The sequence below is a fragment of the Schistocerca cancellata genome, chromosome 7 (assembly GCF_023864275.1).
Source record: "Schistocerca cancellata isolate TAMUIC-IGC-003103 chromosome 7, iqSchCanc2.1, whole genome shotgun sequence".
Lineage (NCBI taxonomy): Eukaryota > Metazoa > Arthropoda > Insecta > Orthoptera > Acrididae > Schistocerca > Schistocerca cancellata.
This window is the reverse complement of record NC_064632.1, coordinates 225,636,398-225,662,330: the sequence shown is the minus strand read 5'-3', so window position 1 is coordinate 225,662,330 and position 25,933 is coordinate 225,636,398. Positions and strand designations below refer to the sequence as shown.

At 42.0% G+C, this 25,933-nt stretch overlaps 1 protein-coding gene across 1 annotated transcript in view; it reads left to right on the top strand.

Moving 5' to 3' along the window:
* LOC126091895 (RNA-binding protein fusilli-like) overlaps positions 1–25,933 on the top strand; it is a 1,039,987-nt gene that overhangs the window by 526,582 nt on the left and 487,472 nt on the right. The gene's annotated exons all lie outside the window — the stretch shown is intronic.

Below are 25,933 nucleotides of genomic sequence, written 5' to 3'. Positions count from 1 at the left end.
ACCGCAGGATGCCATTCCGGCAGCTGTATGATAATTTGAATGCGAGAATAACGCCTTCGTTGCCGCCAGAGGGGATGTACACTGTGTATTTTGCGACTGTTTGGACACCCTTTACTGTGACGTGTCTCTCATTTGGTCTGAATTTGTTACCATACACTCTTAAAATGATGAGTTAACTGTCATCTCACTTGATGATGCTGTCCTTGAGAGCCTTACGTATTTCTCACGGCAGTGTATTTTCCTGTTTTTACTACTTACAGTGATTGATAGGTTATCATGTAAACCAAAATTAGTAGGCCTTTTCGCCACTTTATGGATGCTATGTTGCGTTTATTCAAAATATGGGTGAATTGCGAGATCCTGCAGTAAGCATGTACCATGTGCAGGTCTTCCTGAATTTCACTTCGATCTTATGGGTTTGCGACGTTTCTCCGCTCCATGTGTATTACCCACACTCTCACGTATGTGCAAACGTTTATCACCAGATAATTCATATATTCCGCGTAGAGTGACTTTATAAAATACTCCCATGGTTACCTTTACCTGTGACGATTTCGAACCATTATAAACTGCGTGACGAGTTCTGCGTTCCAGGAAGTCCATTATATAATTACAGAGCAGATCCGAAATATAACAAGCCCATATTTTGTTCTTTTGGCAACACGAATGCCTACGATATCTCACGGGCGAACAACAGAGTGAGGAGCCGCCGTGTGAGACACTGGACTGGCATTCAGAAGGATTGGAGTTCAGATCCCCGTCCGGCGATCCACAAATAGGTTTTCCGTGACTTTCTTAAAAAATATATCGGCCCAACCACTTATTTATAGTGTAAAACACTAAGATTGACGCGTTTCGGAAGTCAAGTTTCCATCATCAGAATAATAAAAAGTAAAAGAACCTGTTAAAACTCGCTAAAATGTAACATGCACGAGGCACAATAAAATTGATAATAAGATTAAAACATCGTGGCTGCTTCCCTTGTTGCAGCCGTGTCTCCAAGGTGCATCTCCACATAGTCGTCAAAACATAAAAAACTCTAAAATGGTGTCGCCTATGGTGTTCAACATCTAACCACATGGCTCTCTCCTCTATCGTCGTAAATCGCCCGTGCGTCTTCGTTGATACCACACATCACGTAGCCAAACAAGACACTGAAACGCGAGTGAGCTGACGCGCAAGTAAACAAAGAAGTCGCAGAGATGTCTATACAAACAGATAACGTATACATGTTCCAAGGACCTCATGAAATGATGGTATCCTGCCAATTGCTAAAAATGTAGTTACTAAAAGAAACCAATGAAATGTTTGAAAAAATTATTTGTATCACCAGTTAGCTGTTCATTCAATGTATTCTGATTATCCGCGCTATGTATCGTAATTTCCAACTGTTCTAGTAGATCCAGCTTTTTGCCTTTGACCTGTCTATGTAAAATAATGAGATCCTGATCTATTCCCAACATGGGGTGTCCCATTTCCCAAATATGCGTGGCTACAGCTGACTTTTCGAAATTATTAAGCCGGAAAGCATCGCTATGTTCTTCGTAACGTACTTTAAAGGACCTACCAGTGTGGCCTACATAGCTTGCCTTGCGCGTGTCACACTGAAACTTATGGACCCCATCTCTCTCATATCTATCGCTTTCCTGCTGTAAATTATTTCTTAGCGTATTATTGGTCTGAAAAGCGGTATCAACTTGAAAACGTTTGGAAATGTTAGCCACTTTTTGCGAAATATCACCGAAGTATGGTATTGTGACTCTCGTAATATTATTCTTCCTTGCATTCGCGCGCTGTTTCTGTCGTATTAATTTATTGACAACGTTTTGGTGATATCCGTTAGCTCTCGCTAGTTGTTTCACGATGTTCAGCTCAGTCATTCTGTCTTCTTCATTCATAGGGACTCTAAAGGCTCTATCTATCAAAGATCTACAAACAGATAGTTTCTGGGTATTAGGATGGCAGGAATTATTTTGTATCAACAGAAACTGCCCACAAGTCCTTAAATAAGAATCTCCTAGCGGGAGTAATGCATGAAAGGAAACATATTGTTGGACAAAAGAATGGACAGCTCCCTGCTTTTTGCGTTTCCGATAGCGCCTACGATAAGAATCTGGTGTCATATTATGCTTCAGAACCCTAAGCTGTTTATTTTTTTACTTCATACTAAAACAAAAGTTGTGATATGAGAAGAGGAAATGACTTATATGCTTCTCAGGAACTTAAGTTTTTTGTGTTTATTTTCTCACTTCATACTAAAACAAGGTCGTTAATACGAGAGGAGGAAATGAAATATACGCTTCCAAGACATAATATTGCTACTGCATACATGAAAGCCCTGCAGTTAATTTTTGTATGTTGGATAAATTTTAATAGCACCTCACATTCCTTTGTGAGAAGGTTCCTATTTTCTTGGGATTCAAATAGAGTGGACATTTCATCACTGGTTAATATTCTGATGACTAATGACATGATACCCGTTGCAATTGCTCCATGGCACCTGCGAGTAGAGTCTCACGTTGGTTACTATAAGAATACGCAGGCAGTAATATCCGCTCACTGCAGTCAGAGCCACGGTGATATCTTTCTGTTTATGGCGAAGCGTCTGCTGCAGTGTCCGCGGTCAGCCAACATAAACAAATCGCGGCGGCATTGGGCACTGCTAATCGCTGCACTTGTCGCGAGCCTCGACAACAAGACCGCACTGTCTCTGCTAACGATACTATGAAGTTAATACATCTTACTTAACGTAATATGCAGGACGTGGGTTGGGTAAAAATTCAATTTGTAACTTCCCATCGCATTAAAATACTTTACAGTCATATTTGATGCAATATTTATTGTTGGTTGTCTCTGTAATGTTAATTGTATTTATTCAGATTGTGCGTGAACACGAAAACACACACACACACACACACACACACACACACATTGATTCCAGTGAGGGTGACAACTACTGTGTGTTGAACAACACATGCACCAGTCAGTTCCTCAGTTGGCGTCGAGTGGATGAGATTTTTCGATTACCTTGCATTGCAAGAATTGTAAGGAGGAGACTGAAAGTAAATGGACTTGTATGCTAAAGAGCTGCGACAAAGCCAGGCTTGACCGATTATCAGATAATTTTCCACATGGGTTTTGTGGACGACTATATTTTTAATAACCAACCCACCCACGATCATTACGTAAGATTTCTCGAGGGCGTAGGAGAATTGATTTCATTAAGTCGTCGACAATGTAGCGTGATGGTTTACTTCCCACCATACGTTTTCTATATTCGTCCAAAGGTCGCTTGCATTTGTAGGTCCACGTGGCAATGACCTTGTTGCCTCTGTCCACATATTCTCTATCTGGTTGATGTTCGGTGATCGTGTAACAAACTTGGCCCTGAAACCAATCTCGCACTGCTCTGCTATGATGGATGGGCTCTGCTCCTGCAAATAAACTGTTACTTCGTTAGTTCATATATTTATATTTTAAATAATATATTTTTAATAAGCCCATTGGATTATTATTTTCCACAGTGTTTACGAATTCAGGTCCTGTCATAGGTAAGTGATCTGGATTCAGCAGTCCGATTAAGAATGTGGTTTACCCAGTCTATCATATGATGAGAGCCGTAGTCGGATATCCACATAAGACTGACTGGCTGAATCCGATTAGAACGATCAGGCAACGAAATGAAATTACAGAAATCGGATAATTTGAACGTCTGTATTGCAACAATGCTGCGCATAAATTCCTATGATGGAGTAACAGGTAGCAACTGTCTAAGAAAAAGTGAGAAATATGTCTCCCCCCCCCCCATGAACCATGGACCTTGCCGTTGGTGGGGAGGCTTGCGTGCCTCAGCGATACAGATAGCCGTACCGTAGGTACAACCACAACGGAGGGGTATCTGTTGAGAGGCCAGACAAACGTGTAGTTCCTGAAGAGGGGCAGAAGCCTTTTCAGTAGTTGCAAGGCAACAGTCTGGATGATTGACTGATCTGGCCTCGTAACAATAACCAACACGGCCTTGCTGTGCTGGTACTGCGAATGGCTGAAAGCAAGGGGAAACTACGGCCGTAATTTTTCCCGAGGGCATGCAGCTTTACTGTATGATTAAATGATGATGGCGTCCTCTTGGGTAAAATATTCCGGAGGTAAAATAGTCCCCCATTCGGATCTCCGGGCGGGGACTACTCAAGAGGATGTCGTTATCAGGAGAAAGAAAACTGGCGTTCTACGGATCGGAGCGTGGAATGTCAGATCCCTTAATCGGGCAGGTAGGTTAGAAAATTTAAAAAGGGAAATGGATAGGTTAAAGTTAGATATAGTGGGAATTAGTGAAGTTCGGTGGCAGGAGGAACAAGACTTTTGGTCAGGTGACTACAGGGTTATAAATACAAAGTCAAATAGGGGTAATGCAGGAGTAGGTTTAATAATGAATAGGAAAATAGGAATACGGGTAAGCTACTACAAACAGCATAGTGAACGTATTATTGTGGCCAAGATAGATACGATGCCCACACCTACTACAGTAGTACAAGTTTATATGCCAACAAGCTCTGCAGATGACGAAGAAACTGAAGAGATGTATGATGAAATAAAAGAAATTATTCAGATAGTGAAGGGAGACGAAAAATTAATAGTCATGGGTGACTGGAATTCGAGTGTAGGAAAAGGGAGAGAAGGAAACGTAGTAGGTGAATATGGATTGGGGCTAAGAAATGAAAGAAGAAGCCGCCTGGTAGAATTTTGCACAGAGCACAACTTAATCATAGCTAACACTTGGTTTAAGAATCATGATAGAAGGTTGTATACATGGAAGAACCCTGGAGATACTAAAAGGTATCAGATAGATTATATAATGGTAAGACAGAGATTTAGGAACCAGGTTTTAAATTGTAAGACATTTCCAGGGGCAGATGTGGACTCTGACCACAATCTATTGGTGATGACCTGTAGATTAAAACTGAAGAAACTGCAAAAAGGTGGGAATTTCAGGAGATGGGACCTGGATAAACTGAAAGAACCAGAGGTTGTACAGAGTTTCAGGGAGAGCATAAGGGAACAATTGACAGGAATGGGGGAAAGAAATACAGTAGAGGAAGAATGGGTAGCTTTGAGGGATGAAGTAGTGAAGGCAGCAGAGGATCAAGTAGGTAAAAAGACGAGAGCTAGTAGAAATCCTTGGGTAACAGAAGAAATATTGAATTTAATTGATGAAAGGAGAAAATATAAAAATGCAGTAAATGAAGCAGGCAAAAAGGAATACAAACGTCTCAAAAATGAGATCGACAGGAAGTGCAAAATGGCTAAGCAGGGATGGCTAGAGGACAAATGTAAGGATGTAGAGGCTTATCTCACGAGGGGTAAGATAGATACTGCCTACAGGAAAATTAAAGAGACCTTTGGAGATAAGAGAACCACTTGTATGAACATCAAGAGCTCAGATGGAAACCCAGTTCTAAGCAAAGAAGGGAAAGCAGAAAGGTGGAAGGAGTATATAGAGGGCCTATACAAGGGCGATGCACTTGAGGACAGTATTATGGAAATGGGAGAGGATGTAGATGAAGATGAAATGGGAGATACGATACTGCGTGAAGAGTTTGACAGAGCACTGAAAGACCTGAGTCGAAACTAGGCCCCCGGAGTAGACAACATTCCATTGGAACTACTGATGGCCTTGGGAGAGCCAGTCCTGACAAAACTCTACCATCTGGTGAGCAAGATGTATGAAACAGGCGAAATACCCTCAGACTTCAAGAAGAATATAATAATTCCAATCCCAAAGAAAGCAGGTGTTGACTGATGTGAAAATTACCGAACAATCAGATTAATAAGCCACAGCTGCAAAATACTAACAGGAATTCTTTACAGACGAATGGAAAAGCTAGTAGAAGCCGACCTCGGGGAAGATCAGTTTGGATTCCGTAGAAATACTGGAACACGTGAGGCAATACTGACCCTACGACTTATCTTAGAAGAAAGATTAAGGAAAGGCAAACCTACATTTCTAGCATTTGTAGACTTAGAGAAAGCTTTTGACAATGTTGACTGGAATACTCTCTTTCAAATTCTGAAGGTGCCAGGGGTAAAATACAGGGAGCGAAAGGCTATTTACAATTTGTACAGAAACCAGATGGCAGTTATAAGAGTCGAGGGACATGAAAGGGAAGCAGTGGTTGGGAAGGGAGTAAGACAGGGTTGTAGCCTCTCCCCGATGTTATTCAATCTGTATATTGAGCAAGCAGTAAAGGAAACAAAAGAAAAATTCGGAGTAGGTATTAAAATCCATGGAGAAGAAATAAAAACGCTGAGGTTCGCCGATGACATTGTAATTCTGTCAGAGACAGCAAAGGACTTGGAAGAGCAGTTGAACGGAATGGATGGTGTCTTGAAGGGAGTATATAAGATGAACATCAACAAAAGCAAAACGAGGATGATGGAATGTAGTCGAATTAAGTCGGGTGATGTTGAGGGTATTAGATTAGGAAATGAGACACTTAAAGTAGTAAAGGAGTTTTGCTATTTGGGGAGCAAAATAACTGATGATGGTCGAAGTAGAGAGGATATAAAATGTAGACTGGCAATGGCAAGGAAAGCGTTTCTGAAGAAGAGAAATTTGTTAACATTGAGTATAGATTTAAGCGTCAGGAAGTCATTTCTGAAAGTATTTGTATGGAGTGTAGCCATGTATGGAAGTGAAACATGGACGGTAAATAGTTTGCACAAGAAGAGAATAGAAGCTTTTGAAATGTGGTGCTACAGAAGAATGCTGAAGATTAGATGGGTAGATCACATAACTAATGAGGAAGTATTGAATAGGATTGGGTAGAAGAGAAGTTTGTGGCACAGCTTGACCAGAAGAAGGGATCGGTTGGTAGGACATTTGTTGAGGCATCAAGGGATCACCAATTTAGTATTGGAGGGCAGCGTGGAGGGTAAAAATCGTAGGGGGAGACCAAGATATGAATACACTAAGCAGATTCAGAAGGATGTAGGTTGCAGTAGGTACTGGGAGATGAAGAAGCTTGCACAGGATAGAGTAGCATGGAGAGCTGCATCAAACCAGTCTCAGGACTGAAGACCACAACAACAACAACATGTCTACTAGCAGCAATGTAACGTAATTATAAACCATATTTATGTAATGGAAATACTGAATCGAACAATACACATCTATTTCAGTGGTGGGAAGATACACCATATCGGATTTGCTGATGACATAATGACAATAATAAAAATAATAATAATAAAAATCCCGTGTGGCTGATAGGGGAAACCCTCTCCCATATGGATGGTACCGAGGAAATCAAATATTTGGGGTGAACCAAATACTAACACAATCCTGAACGGCTACTCAGTCCGTTAACTCAAAATCCAGACACGTCTGAGTGAAAATCACCGCTACTCTGGTCACCGCCTGTTAGCTCAATGAGCTTGGCTGAAAATATTTGCTTCCAAAGGCTTCAACACCCTTTGGCCCTGTCCGGTCCTAGTATCACCCAGGCCAAACCAATGAAACACAAGAAAACATGAACTATGCAAGCAAAGGTAACTTTACCCCAGGTGGTACACAACCTGGCTGTTGATAGGCAGGACTCTGCGGAGTCCAGGTTAGCACGGCATAGAATATCGCAGATTTCTGGTAAATTTCCCTACAAGCAGAATACATTCATTTGAAAACTAAACATCGATACATTGATCCAAACAAGAAACCTAAATAATCTCACAAAAGAAATCGACCGACAAAAAATTCTCGTTCTTGCTCTTCAAGAACCACGACTAATTGACAATGAAACCTTGCATTACGGAAACCATTGCATCTTCAAGAGCAAAATACAACAAAAGGTGGCGAAAGGCGTACCAATCTTCGGCATTGCATTTCTCGAACACACATCTATCATCAACTCTGTCGAAATCACCCCAGTAAAAAATATACATTCATCAATGCACATGCCCCCACCACCATCGAAAATAAGAAAAACACCGAAAATGTCGAAAAATTGTGGAACACACTCAAAAATACTATGAGCAAAATTCACCGAGATGACGTGAAAATATTAATGGGAGACTTCTACTCTCTATTTGGGATAGAAAAAACCTGTAGAAAAATCATTGGTACAAATTCAACACACCGAAATGCTTAGACCAACGGCACACGTTTGACTGACATTTGCCAACAATTCAACCACAAAAGGACGTCTTCCCACTTTGGGAAAAAGCCAGTTCTCGGGAAACATGTTTGGCTACCAGGTGCAAGCTGCTTTCGTTCGCCTTTCGAGACTCGCTGAAAGCCAGATTTTTAATTCTTTTGTAGCAGAGCTACAAGCAGGCAGATACAAACGCAGTAAGGGAATCGTAAGACAACGCTTGAGCAAAATTCGTCTTGCTGCTTTCAGTAACTCTTAGTGTCAGAGCGAAAACCTTATGGTACTGCCAAATTCATAATGCCGACATATTTTTTGTTGTTGTGAATACATAATTATATCTATGAAATGCCACATTTTCATAATACTTGCGAATGATACAGGAAATGAAGTAAATACAGATCTTTTCGAAGACAAAAGTCGGTAATGTCTTACTAATTCGTGTTAAAATAGGCGCAATCGTCCTACAGACGCTTAATGCTTTATTAAGATAGACTGCCGTCGTGATGTTTCTGTAGTAAGCTGAATTTAATTTGTATTAGTACAGCGAATATTTTAATTGCATTTTCCATTAGTTTACTAAACGCAACAATAATCATCAAAGAGATATTAATCAGCAGCAGAATTTTCTTTCACGATATCTAAAACGACCTGACAATGCTAAAGTTGTTTACAAATTCTACGCCAGTAGAAACCTACTGGTTCTAACGATATCATTATACCAGAGTAGTTTTAAGAGTATTTTCGTCTAGAAATGAATTGCCTTGACGGTTGACCGATCAAGAGCGGGAAAGGTAAAATTTTACGAATATATGACGAGAGGGACAAGTGCTTGAGAGAGGACTTGTCTATCAATACTAGTGCCTGAGAGACGACTTTTCTATCAATCTCCTGGATAGTTTTGTTTCTCAAATCAACACAGTGCGTTATCATGCAGAAGCACATGTGATGTAGTTGTGTTGCTCGATTTTCTTACACTGCGACCGAAAGGTGTCTCAGTTGACGACAACAAATTCCAGCTGTGTTGCACACACCCCTTGGGGCAGAATTCGTAGCCCAAAACTCACTTTTGGAGCTATCAGATGTAAAATATTATGTTCACGCTACTCTTTGCTCGAGTTTTTGTCTTTTGGTGGGGCTCAGCCTTTCATTTCTTCTTAGGAAGTTAACGATAAAGGCATTATAACACGTCACCAGTAACAGTACTGCATACGAATGCTCAATGAGCGACCTTATGACGTTCAATAATAGTCACTCCGTTGATTTTTGTTGTTTCGAATTAGAGCATGCAGTACTCCTACACCAGACTTCTGAACTTTGCCTGTTGAATGCAAATGTCGCATGATGGTAAAATGGTAATCTATCACATATATCAGTAGTCGAGACTTCCTTAATGTGGAAAATCATTCATGCCAGAACGATCTTTGTTGAAACAAGAATATCTTTTTCTGGCGTATTCTTCCCAAAAGCACTCGCTCAAATAATTTCTACCTGCCTCCTCTGCATTCACCTCTCTGTTACACCAAAAGTAAACGTCGTGCTGCAGATGTTACACCTTTTTCCACTTGCTACTCAATTTTACAATGCTTAACAGTAATTCAAGTATGCAAAATCCAATGCATAACTGCAAGATGATAATAAAACTTCAAATTCGAAAATGACAGTTGATACATACACTGGCAGCGTGGCGCCGCGTTCACATTGGCGGCGCCGTATTTCAGGCGGCGGGTGGCATCTGGCCGGTGGTCGGTAGCCGCTGCAGCACGAGGAAACGCTCGAGCGTAGGCTGTTGTGATCGCGACGCAGCCACTAGCTGTCCTGCGGAATTGTTTCTGGAATACTTGTTATTGCTGGTGGGTAGAATGTTAAGCGAATAATCTTCGATGTTCAGTCAGACTCATAGCTTTGGACCGAAATGTGGTTAAAAAAAAAAACAGTTGGACGCGAACAGGCGACTATAAGTTTAGAAAGCACGACGATTACCACTAGACCACGGGCTCACACACTCCGACAACGTCTCGGAAGTAGACAACACTTCCTCTTAACACTTCCGCATCTTCCAGTGTTGCCAGATTGTGCAGATGGCCGGACTTACGAGTTGTCAGGGGCGGTCAGTTTTATTGGCCACCTTAAGTGAATGACTCGGACTTGGAGGCCGGCCGGCGGTCAGTTTTATTGTCTAAGACTGTACATCTATATTACTATCTTTCCTGAAAACTGGGAACGGGAATACTGGCAACAATTTCCCAGTCTCTTGAAACTCTTTACTGTTCAATCAACCTACAATAAACTGTTACTGGCAATGAGACAATTTTTTTGGTATCAATGGGGCAATTTCTTTTACGTGATCTGTATAGAACCTTACAAGTATGTCCTTAAGTCCAGTTGCATTTCCTCTGTTGAGCAGTTTTAGTTGGTTTTCTAATCGGTGATCACTTCCCTCAGCATCTGTCATTTCGGCATATGTGAGATGATTGAAACAAGGGAACGCGTTCTGATCTCCCGCAGTGAAAGAATTTCATAAGACTCTTCACGGTCACCCACACTACATAGTAGACGCATGTTTGATACATCATCCAACATCGAAGCCAAGCCATTTTCTCTAGTAGCCGATTCTATTCCCGTATGGCATCTACCCTGACTGAGGTTTCTGTGATTGCCTTAAGTTGGTACCGACGATGGCTTGGATGTTTTTGCCAAGGAGAACGCGGCCAGCTTCCTTCACCAACCTCCGATCCGAGCTCATGCTAACGGTGATATCACGTTTAACTACAACTTCCTTTTCCCTTGATTCACAGCACTAAAATCCTGCGAGAAACAGGAGTGGGTTGTACACACTGTCGCTCTGCACCAGTGAACGGCAATAATAAATGTAGACATCGTGTGGTTACAGGCAGATACGGCTGAACGCCGGAACTTTCACAGGAAGAGGCGACTGAACTCGCTATATACAGGATGGTTATAATTAAAGTTCAGCTGCTCACGGAAGTCCACTGTGGGCTGTAGCTATCGTATGTCAACGAAACGTGGTAAATATGCTAATGCGTTAATGCGAAATCGATTTACGCTGAAATTTTGACCACTAGGTGCAAATGTGGCGCTGCACAGTGTTTGTATGCGAGTATGACATGCACGCCGTCAGTAGACAAGCCATAACGTGAGGGTGATAGTACGGCTGTCGAGAAGGAGAGACAGTGCGCTGTTAGTGAAATTGTTGTATGTGAACGACATCAATTACAGTGCCATATTGAGAGAGTACCGCCGAGAGGTCATTAAACGGTTTAAAGAAGATGATAATTAAATTCGAAAACATGGGTAAGCTTGGTATGGTACATGGAAGAGGAAGGCGTCCTATCCCGGTGGAAGTTACTGACTATGTTGCTGTTTCTGTAACTGACAGTGCAGCATGTGCCCTGGCTGCTGCTGGTGCTCGTCCAGTGTCACGAGGGTTGTCCATCACATGGTCAACAGTTTTGATGTCCAAATTACACTGATACCCGTACAAGATTCAGATCGTTACATTTGTTTATTTCTCAAGTAAAGACCTGGTGCCTGTTGTTATATAGCAGGTCGTACATAGTGTGATTTTACATGTTAGATCATGCAAATTCAATTTCATGGCTAGTACATAGTTTCTGAGAATTTTATAGAAGGATAATATTCGGAATAGCAAATAAAAAATATATAAGAAAAGTACAAATCCATATATACAGTTCTGTTTAAACTTGTTGCTAACTAAGGTAATGATAATAAATAAGATACATAATAGGTTGTGGATGTATTTTAAATTATAGTGTGTTTAATGGAAGAAACAAGATATTTGACTCAGATAAGACGTGACAGTTCTTTCCTTTATACCTTCTGTGTGTATGGTTGCATCTATTACATATATTGTGTTGACTGTGCTAACACTTAATTGACAATGTATTGGTCGATTAGGTTACAGTGCGTTTCCGAACTTAAAGTAGCATTGGAGACTGGGGGTTGATTTAATATGTCGTAGTCGGCTGCACCAGGTGCGAGTGCTCGGTAAAACTTCAAGCCAGTCACACCTGATACAGCGAAAGAAGAAGAAATGTCACATCTTCAGATAGTATTAAATGCTATGAAATGGTATAACAACTAACTACACAGAGAGTTGTATGTTCAGATTGATTCGATTTAGTGTTGGAGAGCCTTAGCTTACTTTTGCTATGTTTGTATGTTTATGTCGTCTTCACTTCCTGTGTGTGATGTAGCATCCGAGTCAGTATCTGTGTTTGCATCTTTGTCCTTTACTGTGTGCAGCTGATCTGCAAGATGTGAAGCCTGTCTTATCGTAGCGTATAGTTTCTCCTGTTTGTATGTCGCATGTAGTGCTCGCAATACTTCGCCTACGGTATTTTTTATAGAGTTCCACTCATCTCGCCTGCGTATTAACTGTCCTATGTCCTGGTTCCCTAAACTCAGTCATATTTGTCCTAGGGCATCGCAGATGGGCATTATGTGTTCAGATGCGCCATTCTCACCACAGGTACAAGTCTGTTTTAAGTCAAACCTGTGGGGATGCACAGGTTACGGCCCGTGGCCCGTGAGAAAGCGCACCATGCCGCATGTGGATTTATGTACTTCAAATTCACCCGCTCTCGGCTTCTGGGGAAGAAAGAGTAGACTCGTCTTCCTTTATCAGCTATGTCCCATTCTCTCTGCCACGTGTCAGTTCTCCACGTGTTTAATTTCCGTTTGTCAGTTATGTCCTGTACATGTATTTCTCTTATTTTGCCGCGTCTTTCTCTTTTCAGCCAGTATGCCGCTGCTCTGTGGCGAATTGTAATATCTATAGGGAAAACTAACAGTACCACACACAGTGCCTCAATCGAGGTCATGCCGAAAGCCCCAGAGATTCAGAGTAGAACACTTCTCTGGTCGCGCTTCACAATGGTTTTATGCGTACCTAAACATAATCGATGTGCCCAAGCACTAGCCGCAAAACAAGTTTTTGACTCAGAGGGTTCTGTTTTGTCCTCATTGTCTATAGGGGTAGTCTGTATCTTATAGTGTTTAGTCTTACAAGTTTATGCATGAGTTCTGTCGCTTTTTTAATTGTTAGTCTGGCATGTTCGTCAAAATGTAAACGTTCACAATATAAACGCCGAGGTATCATGTCGTACCTTTCATTTTTATAGATATGCTATTTAACATTATTTCTTTTCAGTGTGTCTCTTAGACGTAAGTAAACAGTTTTTTTAGTTGCTATTGTGAGTTTATTGTTCGTGCACCGTTCACCGATGAGGGCGAAGAGCCGCGTAGCTTTACTCTGTAATTGGGACCTGGAGTTTGCAGATACCCTGACCATAAGGTCATTAGCGTACGCAACCACCCTTTTCTCCATGTCGTCGTCTTCTAATGCATTCAGTCGTGGTTCTATGGCCATGTCCCAGAAAATCAGTCCGCTTATGGATCCTTGCGTACAACTCTTCGTTATCCTCTTTATAACATTTTGCCAACCAGTCTTCCATTCCATGATCCTGTTTTTACAATGATCTCCAAGGCCGTTGTGTAGAGTCAGTGGGACATAAATCTCTCTGAGTCTTGCAAACAGCGCCGCCCACCAAAGATTGTCGAAAGCAGCAGCTATGTCAATTAGAATTGCTACTCTGTATTTGTCATGTATTGTCTCTGTCATTTCTATGGCCCTTTTTACTTCGTCGTCGCTTGCTTCCATATATTCGGTATTCGTCCTTCAAGTAGAGCATCATTCAGTAAGTCTGTCAGGTATGCTACGATAAGTGGAGCAGCATGTTTGATAGTACCGGGATGGATGCCATAATGGCCCGGAGCCTTTTTATTCTTTATTTTATGTATTGCCAGTGCAACTCCCTCGCGAGCAAAGGGGATGATGATACCGACGTTTCCATATTTGTCATGAAGTAGTTTGCGAATGGTGGTGTGAAGTTGGTTGTCCTGAGTATGGTCATCGCCAGGAAGTAGTTTGTGAAGGAGGTGGTTCAAATGGCTCTGAGCACTATGGGACTTAACTTCTGAGGTCATCAGTCCCCTAGAACTTAGAACTACGTAAACCTAACTAACCTAAGGACATCACACGCATCCATGCCCGAGGCAGGATTCGAACCTGCGACCGTAGCGGTCGCTCGGTTCCAGACTGTAGCGCCTAGAACCGCTCGGCCATCCCGGCCGGCTGTGGAGGAGATACTGTGTTGTCTATCTTCAGCTTCGTACAGTAGTTCCCTCTGGTTTCTTCAGTGTCGATAATAATGTAGGGGTCTTTTTCCTGTGCTGTTTTCGATTTTTGGTACTGTTGTCGTTTATCATGAATGTCTTTTCTTAGTCTTGTTAATAGTGCTGAACGTGATGCCCTTAGTTTGGGTGCGTCGCGTGCTGCAGGTATTGCTGTAGGTTATGCTCTCTGTAAGACGTCTATAAGAACCTTACCTCTACAATCTATGCTTCCTTGGATGATACATAGAAGTCTTTGCCAGTCTGCTTTGCTTAGCAAAAACCTGGGGTGTTGTGATTTGTCTGTGTTTGTTTTAGTGCATATAATTATTCCGTTATGATCACTGAATATTCTCCCATCGAGCACCTGCCAGTTCGCTACCTGTAGTAATGATGCGCTGTTTGCCAGAGAAATCTCTATGTTGCTGTCCACTCCACTATTTTCGTGGTAAGTTGGCGGTTGTCATGCTTTGTTTAAAACGGAAAGATTACATTCGTTTCTAATGTCGGCTATTATTTCTCCTCTGATGTCCGTTCTGTCAGACTGCCAGAGGTTTGACTTAACATTTATGTTTGTAAGATAAGTAGTCTTCCTCCGTTTGCACCTCGCGCATTTTTTTTTATTATTATTTCAGCAAAAGGCTGCATATCAGATGAGTACTGGGCGTAGATCAACGAGATGATCCATGTTTCCCTGCCTGAAGTTATTTCGCTAGTGCTTTGTCGCGTTATATGTGTTACTGTAATGTTAGTGCTTACTACAGTGAGTGCACCTTTGGTCTTGTTTGTGCCTGTGATTTGTATGCACTGCCTCCAAAGGCCTGGAATTCTTCCACCTCGTGTGTATGGATCTTGTAGACATAATACGTCCGCGCATACCTCGTTTTCCAGCCTCCCATGCTCTACGTCCACCGTCGTGCTACCCATGCAGTTTAGTTGCAATACTTTCACTATGGAAATTTAGTAAATACAAAAAACTTGGACCTGCTCTGGGTGTAATCTAAATACATGCGTCCATGAGCCCTTACCAGGTCCATGTAGACATTGTCAAGGTTAAGGTCTTCATTTCTTCGTCCACATGATTTGCGTAAAAGATTACAGAGTTCGAGTTTATCTGTTGGTAGGTTTTCGGTTCGTAGGATCATTCTTCTGTCTGTTCAATCACAGGGAAGCACATACTATCGCCCATTGGGTGCTCCAGTCTTGTTACCAGTCTTAGTGCAATTTGAAAAACTCCTTTCTTTTCCAGTCGACATAGGCGCAAGCTCTCTTTGATGTCATCGTAGTCTATTTTGTTTCTTACTTCATGGCTTTGTAACTGTGTCTGATATACTGGGTCGTGGTGTTTATCTCTTGATGTAGTTTCCGGTTTTTGGCGATGTGGTTAGTCGTCAGTTGATGATTGTTGTGATTTTTCAGTGCAAGCTTCTTGTGTGTATATAGTGCTATTAGTTTTCATATGGGGTGTGGTCACCTCTTGTTGTTTAAAGTTTTCTGTTTGCGTTTTTTTCTCAGTGATAATTGTTCCTTGCACATGAGTTATCTTGTGCGTGTTGCCACCGTAGACGAAACGTACAGTTTACATGTATGGTCTACATTTTGACGTGTCATGTTCACATTTTTTCATGTTATTGTTTCATTATACGGTAACCTCACCAGAGGGAAAAATTAATTTACGTTTATGTTGTTTCGGTGTGTCTAGATGTATTGGTGTTTCCCCGGTGTCATATGCTGTTCTGTCTCGGACGTGTATCGTCATTTTTATGTACTTCTGTTAAGTGTGGTGTGTTGTGTTTAACGACTGTGTCATGATCCTGTTCTTGATGGACATGACCGTGTCTCGGATGTCTTATCGTCATTTTTATGTACTTGTGTGTAGTGTGTTGTTTATGAAGTCTTCTTTACTAAGGGCTTCCTCTTCCAGTTCTTCTACTCTAAGAAACGTCGTCATTTCTGAAAAAGTTCGTGTTTGATGTGCCTCGCTACATTTTACTCTAGAACATTCAATTTAACATGCTGGATGGTTCTACTCGTCGAAAATTCTTGGAGCAAATCGTATAGACCGTGTCTTTCAAAGTCTTTGCATCAGACGTCTTGGTGATAGATCATGTTACGGGGAACAACTGTTATTAAAGACAAAATGTTCGCCGACGTTTCCCCGCGACACTGGACATCTTTTTGTTGAATTTAAAGGAGGTTTGTTATGCGTCTGTACACTATACACCCCGGTAAATTCGTAGAGTGATTTTTAACAAGGAAATACATAAGCGGAGAAAGATACAGGGAATGGATAAAAATATGGAAACACAACAAACACTTTACTGTCCGTAATAGGGACTAGAAAAACCGTTGGAATCGAAAGCAACTTCCAGTCGTCTCGGAATGGGTAAGTACACGTCCTGTACGGTTTTCAAGGGAATCTTATATCACTGTTCCATTAAAATAGTGGGAAGTTAGGATGACGATGACAGAGTTGGATAGCAATCACGCACCCTTCTCTCCAAAGTACATCACAGAGGCTCAATAATATTGAGATCTGGTGACGGTGGTGGTCATGGGAGATGAGACATTTCATCCTCGTGCTCAAGAGACCAGTCCTATGCGATACGAGCAGTGGAAACAGGGGTCCTATCGCTTTGGAACACAGCGTCACCATTGAGGAACAAACATTGCACCTTGGGATGGACATCAACCAAAATGGTCACAGTCCTTGGTAGTAATGCGTCCTTGTTACGGCATTCATTTTTTTTTACCCGCGGCAAATGAAAAACAAAAATTTTTTGTGGTTTATTGGCCTTTATTATATTTCAATGAATAATGTCTAAGTTTTAACATGCTTTTGATTTTACGTATTTAAAAAAAACAGTACACCTATAATCATAGCTGAAAATGATCATTAAATCACTTTTGATCAAATTCGGGGCTCATTTATTTCGTAAATCAGTCCCTTTCATTGCCATCTGTGGAAAAACCCTTCCACAAAGCAGTTGGAACTGGGAAACTAAAGCTGAACGATAAGACCTGAAAAATGTTAGGGATTTCGTTCTTAGAAAACACTTACTTGAATTTCTTCCATTTCTCAATTGCACCCTTATTTTTGTCGTCAAAGACAATGCTATGTCCAAGCTTCTTTTAATTATTTGACACTCTTCGTATAAGGAGGCCACGTTGAGTTGATCAATCCTTAAAAGATGCAGAGCTTTATGAAAATGGTCGTAGTTTATTGGGGATTTTAAATTTAAAAACAGCATCTTGTAAAGGATGTTGTTTTCTGAGAAATCATATCATAGTAACAGACATGCAACAAAAATGGGGTGTAGAGCTGTAGCAAATCGTTCTTTTGCGTTAGTGCTTAGTTCACCCACTACTTCTCTTGCCTTTCTTCCGAAAAAGCTGCCTTTTATTCTTTGCACGAATCCTGTGCATTTCAGCTTGCATCTCAACTAACAGAGAATCTAGTTTACTCTTCTTCATTGTTGTTTCTACGGCAAACATTACATTATGCAGAAACGAAAAATACGCCAAAGTTCTTTTTCTCTCGTTCTTCACATGTGATTATCTTTTCTAACAACCGAATACATTCATTGCGGATTTCCAGAAAATGAGATTTTAGTTCAGGCCATATTTTTAATACTCTTTCGACAGCAGGAGCAAGAGATAAAAATCTCTTGGCATGTTTTATTATTTCTTCCCATTGCATCTCATTCGCTTCTGATTGGAGTTGGAAGTCCGCTCTTCGTTTCGCAGATCTACTGAAGCGACTGCATATTTTCAGTATCAAACTTTCTACATCCACTTCGAGCTTGTCACTACTCTATTTTGAAACATTATGGAGAAAATTGACGGGGCAGCCAGCTTTGACAATTTTATCATCTTCAACTAAAAATAGTGTATAAATGGAATGGTTTGTGCCGACGTTTACACTAATGTTGTCAACGGCGAATGCCGAAACTTGATTTAAATGCAATCTATTCTTCTCCATTGTGTCAATTGTAACTTCGACACGTGATATGCACATTCATCGTACATCCTGCAAATTCCAGCAGACGGTTTACAACCCCAGTGTCATAATCAAAGAATCGAAAGCAAATTGGAAAATTTTTCAATTTTTTTATTGCTTGCATCTGACGCTATCGAAAAGTCTAGATTTTTTTCCTTGGATGGTCTTTAAAATATTTGCAACGGATTCTGTGGCTTATATTTCGGATGCAATAGCTTCTGATTTTATTGTTCCGCAGCTAAAAACTTTGAGCGATTTTTGAGTCACTGCATTTATAGGATAATAATTTTTTTGAACAATCCATACTGTCGTAAAGAAGAAAATGCTTTACCGTGTGATAAACGGATGCGAGTTCTCCAGCAGTAATCGTGTCCGCCTCCGAGGCAGACGGCTCAGACTTGAGAAATGTTTGGATAAGGTACTTTATGCTCTAGTGTTCAGAATAGTCATGTGAGGTTTATTAATACATGTTGTTTTACATCAACAACACCACATGAACACAGAAGAAATCTTTATTGCACAGGCGACAGTACGCCTTGTGCGAATTTTCTTTTACTTATCTTAAGCAGGGAATAACTATTTCCCCAGTTCGGATTAAAATTAGTAAGCCTTTTGGTTTTCTTCGAAGGTATTCCACCGCTTCCGGACGAATTATCTGTGTCACTGTCACTACTTACAATTCAGAAGCGTAGCACGTTCAACTCTCGACAGTTCTCGCAAAACAATGAACGAAGTTTTAAAGTAAAATGACAATCAAGAACGGGGTTAAAACATCCGTCCACTATTGTTAACACCCATTGACGTAGCATTTAAACGAGTTTTTGATAACTCGTTTAAATGCTATGTCATTGGGTGTTAACAAACGAACGAAAATGTCAAACACAAAATTGTAATAAGAAAGTGAGATGGCTAACAAAAAAATAGAAGAATTTAAAACAGACACAGGCAAACAGAGACGCGCAGCACTGCATAAGAGGGTGGGAATCGGTGAATTTCGGCCCCGCCTGGTACTATGGTACACTGATATCCGAGCTAATCGTATCTTCATGTGGTATGTGCGTAGATAATAGGTACTTGCCAGCTGTAGCGCGAAAGATTTCACAATAATAATCGAACAAGGTTGAAATAAAGTACAGAGCTTGACGGTCGTCGAAATACTGTGCATAACATGGAAGTAGGCTGAACACCTGGAAGCTCCAACTAATACTTCTGTTTATAGTCAGTATATATCTTTCGCGTATGGGTCATCCGACTAGTTGTTCGAGGTAATAGTCTGAGAGTGTTCCTACTGCTGATAATGTATTTATAGTTTTCCCAATCGATATTGTTCGGGTTAGTCATCTACTTCTACCATATGCTAATGGTATTTTTGTGCTGTTGACCTCAGGCTATCCTGATTATTTTTGTCTAAATTAGTTCGCAATCGGTTCAGTTTTGGACATCGTCATTGTCATCGTCGTCGTCGTCGTCTTGAACAGTTTCCAGCCCTATGATGGGTCTGTTTGGAACATAAACAACGACGTCTAATCCTGTTTCCCCATCACCTTTATGTATTCACTCTGCCCTAGGTCTCCCCCCCCTTTTTTTTTTCAACACACTCCTCCACGCATTTTAGCCATTTATCTCAAGGCCTTCCTCTTGGTCGTTCTCTTCGCATCTCTATTTCGTACACCTTCTTGGGAATTCTCTTTAAGTACCCGTACCATCATAGCGTTTATGTTTCTGTCCTGCTCTGCAAGGTTCCCTCTTTCACTATTTCCTTTACAGTTTCATTCTTTATTCTGCCTCTCCTTGTCACTCCTATCCTACTTCTGAGGAACTTCATTCCGCATACCTGTAATCTACGTACACGTCTTTTCTTCTTTATCCGTGTTTCAGTTGCAAACGTCAGTATTGGGATGTAGTAACTTTTATATATTACTTCTTTGCATTTTTGTGGGACGTTTTTGTTCCAGACCAGGCTCCTAACATTTCGCAGGAATGCTTCTGCTTGTCTGCTACGTTCACTGATCCTCTCACTAAATTCTCCCATTTTCCTCTATCACACTTAACACTTTCCACCTTCTTCATTAGTTCAACTCCAATCCTTATTCCTTTATTTGGTGTACCTTCCTTTATAGTTTCAACGAGAATCTCACATTTGTTTGCTTTAATTTTATTCCATAATATCTCACAGTTTCTTCCAAGCGTCCAGCTGTTCCTGAATCTTCTCAGTATTTCCCCCGATCATAAAGCCATCCGTGAACATCATTGTTCCGATCTTGTCTTCTCCAGTTTTTTCTGCCACCTCAGTCATTATCTCATCCAAGGTCACAATGAAGGGGAGAGGTGACACTGCACTGCCCTGTGTCGCATCACTTATTTGTTGGAATCAATCCATCCTGTCACTTCCCGCTTTCACACAACTCAGACTTCCACAGTACATCTGCTAGCCTCTGCTTGTTGTCTCTTCTTCCATATCGTTCTATTCCAGCACTTCCGAGACCTTTCTTCTACAGACTGTATCAAATCCCTTTTATGTGCTGTGAAAGGCCATCACAAGTCTTCCCCAAATTCATAGTGGTGCTCTTGGAGTTGCCTCACTGCAGTTATGAGGTCAAACAGTTGAACTCCAAGATCTGGAGCCATGTTGTTCCTCTTTCACTTTGTTGTCGACCCTTGTTCGGATTACGCTCTCGAGGAACTATTCACATAAATGGCTCTGAGCTCTATGCGACTTAACTTCTGAGGTCATCAGTCGCCTAGAACTTAGAACTAATTAAACCTAACTAACCTAAGGACGTCACACACATCCATGCCCGAGACAGGATTCGAACCTGCGACCGTAGCGGTCGCTCGGTTCCAGACTGTAGCGCATAGAACCGCACGGCCACTGCGGCCGGCGAACTATTCACATACCTTGGCATAGCGTGGTATTATTGTGACTCCTCTGTGGTTTATACAATCTTTCCTACTCACTGTCTTGATTATAGTGACCATTAGTGCCCTCTTCCAATCCTCTGGAGTCTTCTTCTCATTCTACACCACCCTCGTCGCACGATACAGCCACTTTTTTCCAACCTTTGCTGCTGCCGTCACCATTTCGACCTTTATTTCGTCTACAGCTGACGACTTTCCACCTTTCATCCTGCACAGTGCCATTTCCATTTCTTTTTAAGTCAGGTTCTCGCCCCTGCGCCCTCGACGTTTACGTCTATATCCTTTAGACTTATCTTTGAGTCCGTTTGGATTAAGCAATTGCTTAAAGTACTCCTTCCACGCTATCTTCAGTGTCTCTTTGTTATGAACCTGTTTCCCATTTTTTATCCATCATTGCTGCATCCTCTATCAAACCTTTCGTTTTGAACCTCACTGTACTTATTTTTTTCTGTCTGTCATGTTGTCGAAAATTTCTCTACTCTATTTGGAAATTTGTGGTAAGTCCTATGGGATGAAACTGCTGAGGTCATCGGTCCCTAAGCTTACACACTAATTAATCTAACTTAAAGTAACTTAATGTAAGGACAACACACATACCCATGCCCGAGGGAGGACTCGAACATCAGACGGGGGGAGCCGCTCGGTGCTAGACAAGACGCCTTAGACCGCGCGGCTACCCCGCGCGGCCCTACTCTATTTCTCGAGGTTCAACGAACTCTCATTGCTACCGTTACGTGATGGTATCTAGAAGATTGGTTGAAGCTGTTCCTTACTTTCCGTTCTCTTACGCACGATTTACGGTATATAATCTTTCATTTTAGCATTTCTCGTACATTTTGCATTGACATACACTTTTTGGAACGATATTGCGATTAACGTATTGAGGTATCCTGTACCTTGCCGACTCAAGTTAGGTTCCAGATAAAGAACTGTTCCACCATCGTATCTCGAGATGCACTTTTAAAACTATCTGTGTAAATTCAGATGGATCCAAACGTTGGATTATCGAGTCCTGGATCGGATGACTTGTGCAGTGGTGGAGCTTTCTGTCAGTAAGACAACAATAAGAGTGTTGCTGTGGCATCGTGAACGTTTGTAGGAACGAGACTCTTCAGCCATAGCAGTCTGGCTTTCGTAGGCGAGCAGGCACGAAATCGGGTCGTAAGATGCGGGACCTGATGGCTGCGAGCGCCGCCGCCGCTGGGGATAGGCTACGGCGCAGCAAGGCGGCTGTGGAGTCAACGACACCACCGGACCGCCTAACGGCACTCCTGCAACCTCCGCAAGTCATCCTGCCCCCCGTCCCCCTGCACCGCCTCCTAACGCGTAGAAACACTTCCAAACACCTTTCGCCGGCTTACCTGCCTTGTTTTGCACGGTTCGAACATTTTTTCTTCTGACAGCTTATCGTCTCTTGCTTGCTCCTACGGCCTTATTACACTCATCCTTCGGCTTCTTCATCATGCCAAGAAGTTCTTTTATTCCCGCTTGGATACAGTCCGTCTTCATTACTTACCCGATACGCTCATTTCACCTTAATCATTCATTTCTTTCTGTGTTACTGTTCAGCGTTCAATTATCGCACATACACTTAGATGAAAAAAGTCATGGGACAGCTGAAATGCACATACACAGATGGCATTAGTGCCACGTACACAAGGTGTAGAAGGACAGCGCATTAGCGGAGCTGTCATTTGTACTCAGGTGATTCATGTGAACAGATTTCCGATTTGATTATGACCGCACGTCCGGTATTAACAGACTTTGAACGCGGAATGGTAGTTGGAGCTAGACGCATGAGACATTTAGATACATGGGATAATCCATTTCAGAAATCATTAGGGGATTCAATATTACTCCCAGATCCACAGTGTCAAGAGAATACCAAATTTTAGGCGTTACCCCTCACCACGGCCAACGCAATGGCCGACGGTCTTTACTTAACGACCGATTGTTGGATTGGGTTGTTTTGGGGGAAGAGACCAAACAGCGAGGTCATCGCTCTCATCGGATTAGGGAAGGACGGGGAAGGAAGTCGGCCCTACCCTTTGAAATTAACGACCGAGAGCAGCGGCGTTTGCGTAAAATTGTCAGTGCTAACAGACGAGCAACACTGCATGAAATAACCGCAGAATCAATTTGGGACGTACAACGAACGTAACCGTTAGGACGGTGCGTCGAAATTTGGCTTTTACGGATTCTGGCAGCAGACGATGGAAGCGAGTGCCTTTGCTAACAGCACAACGCCTGCAGCGCCTCTCCTGGGCTCGTGACCATATCGGTTGGACCCTAGACGATTGGAAAACCGTGGACTGGTCAGGTAAGTCCCGCTTTCATTTGGTAAGAGCTTATGTTAGGGTTGGAGCGTGGCGCGGACCCGACGAAGCCATGGACCAAAGTTGTCAACAAGGCATTGTGCAAGCTGCTGATCGCTCCATAATGGTGTGGGTTGATTTACATGGGGTGGAATGGGTCCTCTAATCAAACTGAACCCATTATTGACTGGAAATAGTTATGTTCGGGTACTTGGAGACCGTTTGCAGCCTTTCATGTACTTCATGTTCCCGTAGCCGTCTGGGAAGACATCGACCTACGCCCTTAGCGCGGTGCATGTTTCGATCTGCCGTTTGCTCGGCGGAGTATCCGGACACAACAGTCGACCTGGTACAACAAGAAACATGATTCATATGACCAGGCGCCACGTTTCCATTAATCCTAGGTCCGATCTTGATGATCCCGTGACCACTGCAATTGTAACTGTCCTTATCGTTGGGTCAACATGGAAACAGGTAGGTGTCTGTTGCAGATCCACATCTTGTAGAATATCTCTCTAATTTTATTTAAAACGTTCTGATATTCTAATTTAAAGTAATTGCACAAGAATAATTACCAGAAATATTTCTTTACGTAAGAGGGTAATATTTCATACCCCTTATTAGCATAGATATTCTTGTGTCTAGGAATCCTGCCGAGTCGGCAGGAGTATTAATGAGTTTTATTACAATTTATCAAATACATCACTATTTTTAGCAATTACACAGATGTGTCGCAAGCAAAGTGCGACATTACGAAGTAATCCGTCTTTGCAGGGACTGCTGACCTCTTAACTGACAAAAGTCTGTCCTGAAATGCTATCGAAATGGCTAATCTTGAAGCTGCTATCCAAGTGGACCCACCAGTCGGGCGCGGCTCTTATCGTCGCTAGGCACTGAAAACCTCGTAACTCCATCTGACAATGAAATCCACGTAACTCCGTTACCAAATGTAGACAATTATGCCACATGGCCTGTTGAAACCTTCCTTCGTCGAGTTGTACGGTGTCGCCGTCTAGCGGCAATGATGAAAAACTCACATCTCCAGCGATATGTAGTTTGTGCCGTAAACCTCGCATCTCCGGTAATCGCCATTGTTAGTGTGCAAGGCGAACACATGCTCCGAGATTAAAACGTTTTTTGATGTGATAGTAACCTTTTTAACTGACAGACCCAACACTGCTTTATTGTTACAGATACGTGTTAGTATTTCTAGGTATTTATGTATTGTATTTTAATATACAGATTTAATAATCACCTCGTTAAATACAATGTTGATTTACGAGTTTTTCATCACGCGTAATGCAGACCACACTCGGTATATACGAGGTTTAGAACTTAACAGAATTCTATGCATTCTACAGTAACTACTTTGTTTTCAGCTATGGGTAAAAAGAGTAAATTCACTCTTCACCTTGTAAAATAAGCCGACAACGGGTCATATCGTATAAAATCACCGGAAGAAAATTGTAGTCAGGTTCCTCCTTGTCCTGTGATTACGTAGGCTTTCCCGGCGTAATAAGTCTTGAAAGTCTCTTCGGGTTTGCTGCCGGATCCTAAAATCAACTTGACTCGATATTTCGGCGATCCAACTGTTCGCTATCTTCAGGAAAATGCTGCTTATACAGGTGAGTCCCGCTGAGAACTGACGCCAGGTTGCAAATCGACGTCCTATATAGGCCACCGTTCAGTGCACGGCGCTTGCGCCGCCCATCACGGTTTCTGCCTTCCAAAACAGGGAGGTGGCGCCGCCCTTAGTGAAACACTGCTGGCAGCGATATATCGCAATCAAGGCCGCACTGAAAAACGTTCAGTTTTGATGCGAGATAATACAGGATTCCACGTTTTGCTAAGAGAAAACCCATTGTCTCTGTTGATTAAATTATCAGTCAACCTAATTTCAGTCGCCTCCTTATACACACTGCTCCAAAAACCGGAAATGTTGGCAACCACAACAGTTTCCTCAAATTTCATTTTGTGTCCCTCCTTTAGGCAGTGTTCTGCTACCGCCGATTTTTCCGGCTGTTGTAGCCTCGTATGTCGGCGATGTTCCACACACCTGTCTTGCACTGTGCGAATAGAACGGCCAACGTAAACTTTCCCACATTGACACGGAATTTTGTACGCCCCGGGTTTCCTAAGCCCCAAATCATCCTTCACAGAGCCGAGCAGTGCCTTAATCTTAGAAGGTGGACGGAAAACACTCTTAATGTTAAAATTCCTTAAAATTCGTCCAATCTTAAACGATAAGCCTCCAGCATAAGGAAGAAAGGCCACAGATCTATGTTCCTCTTCGTACACCTCCGGAGATGGTCCAAACTCCACAGCCCGACGAATCTGCTTCTCGG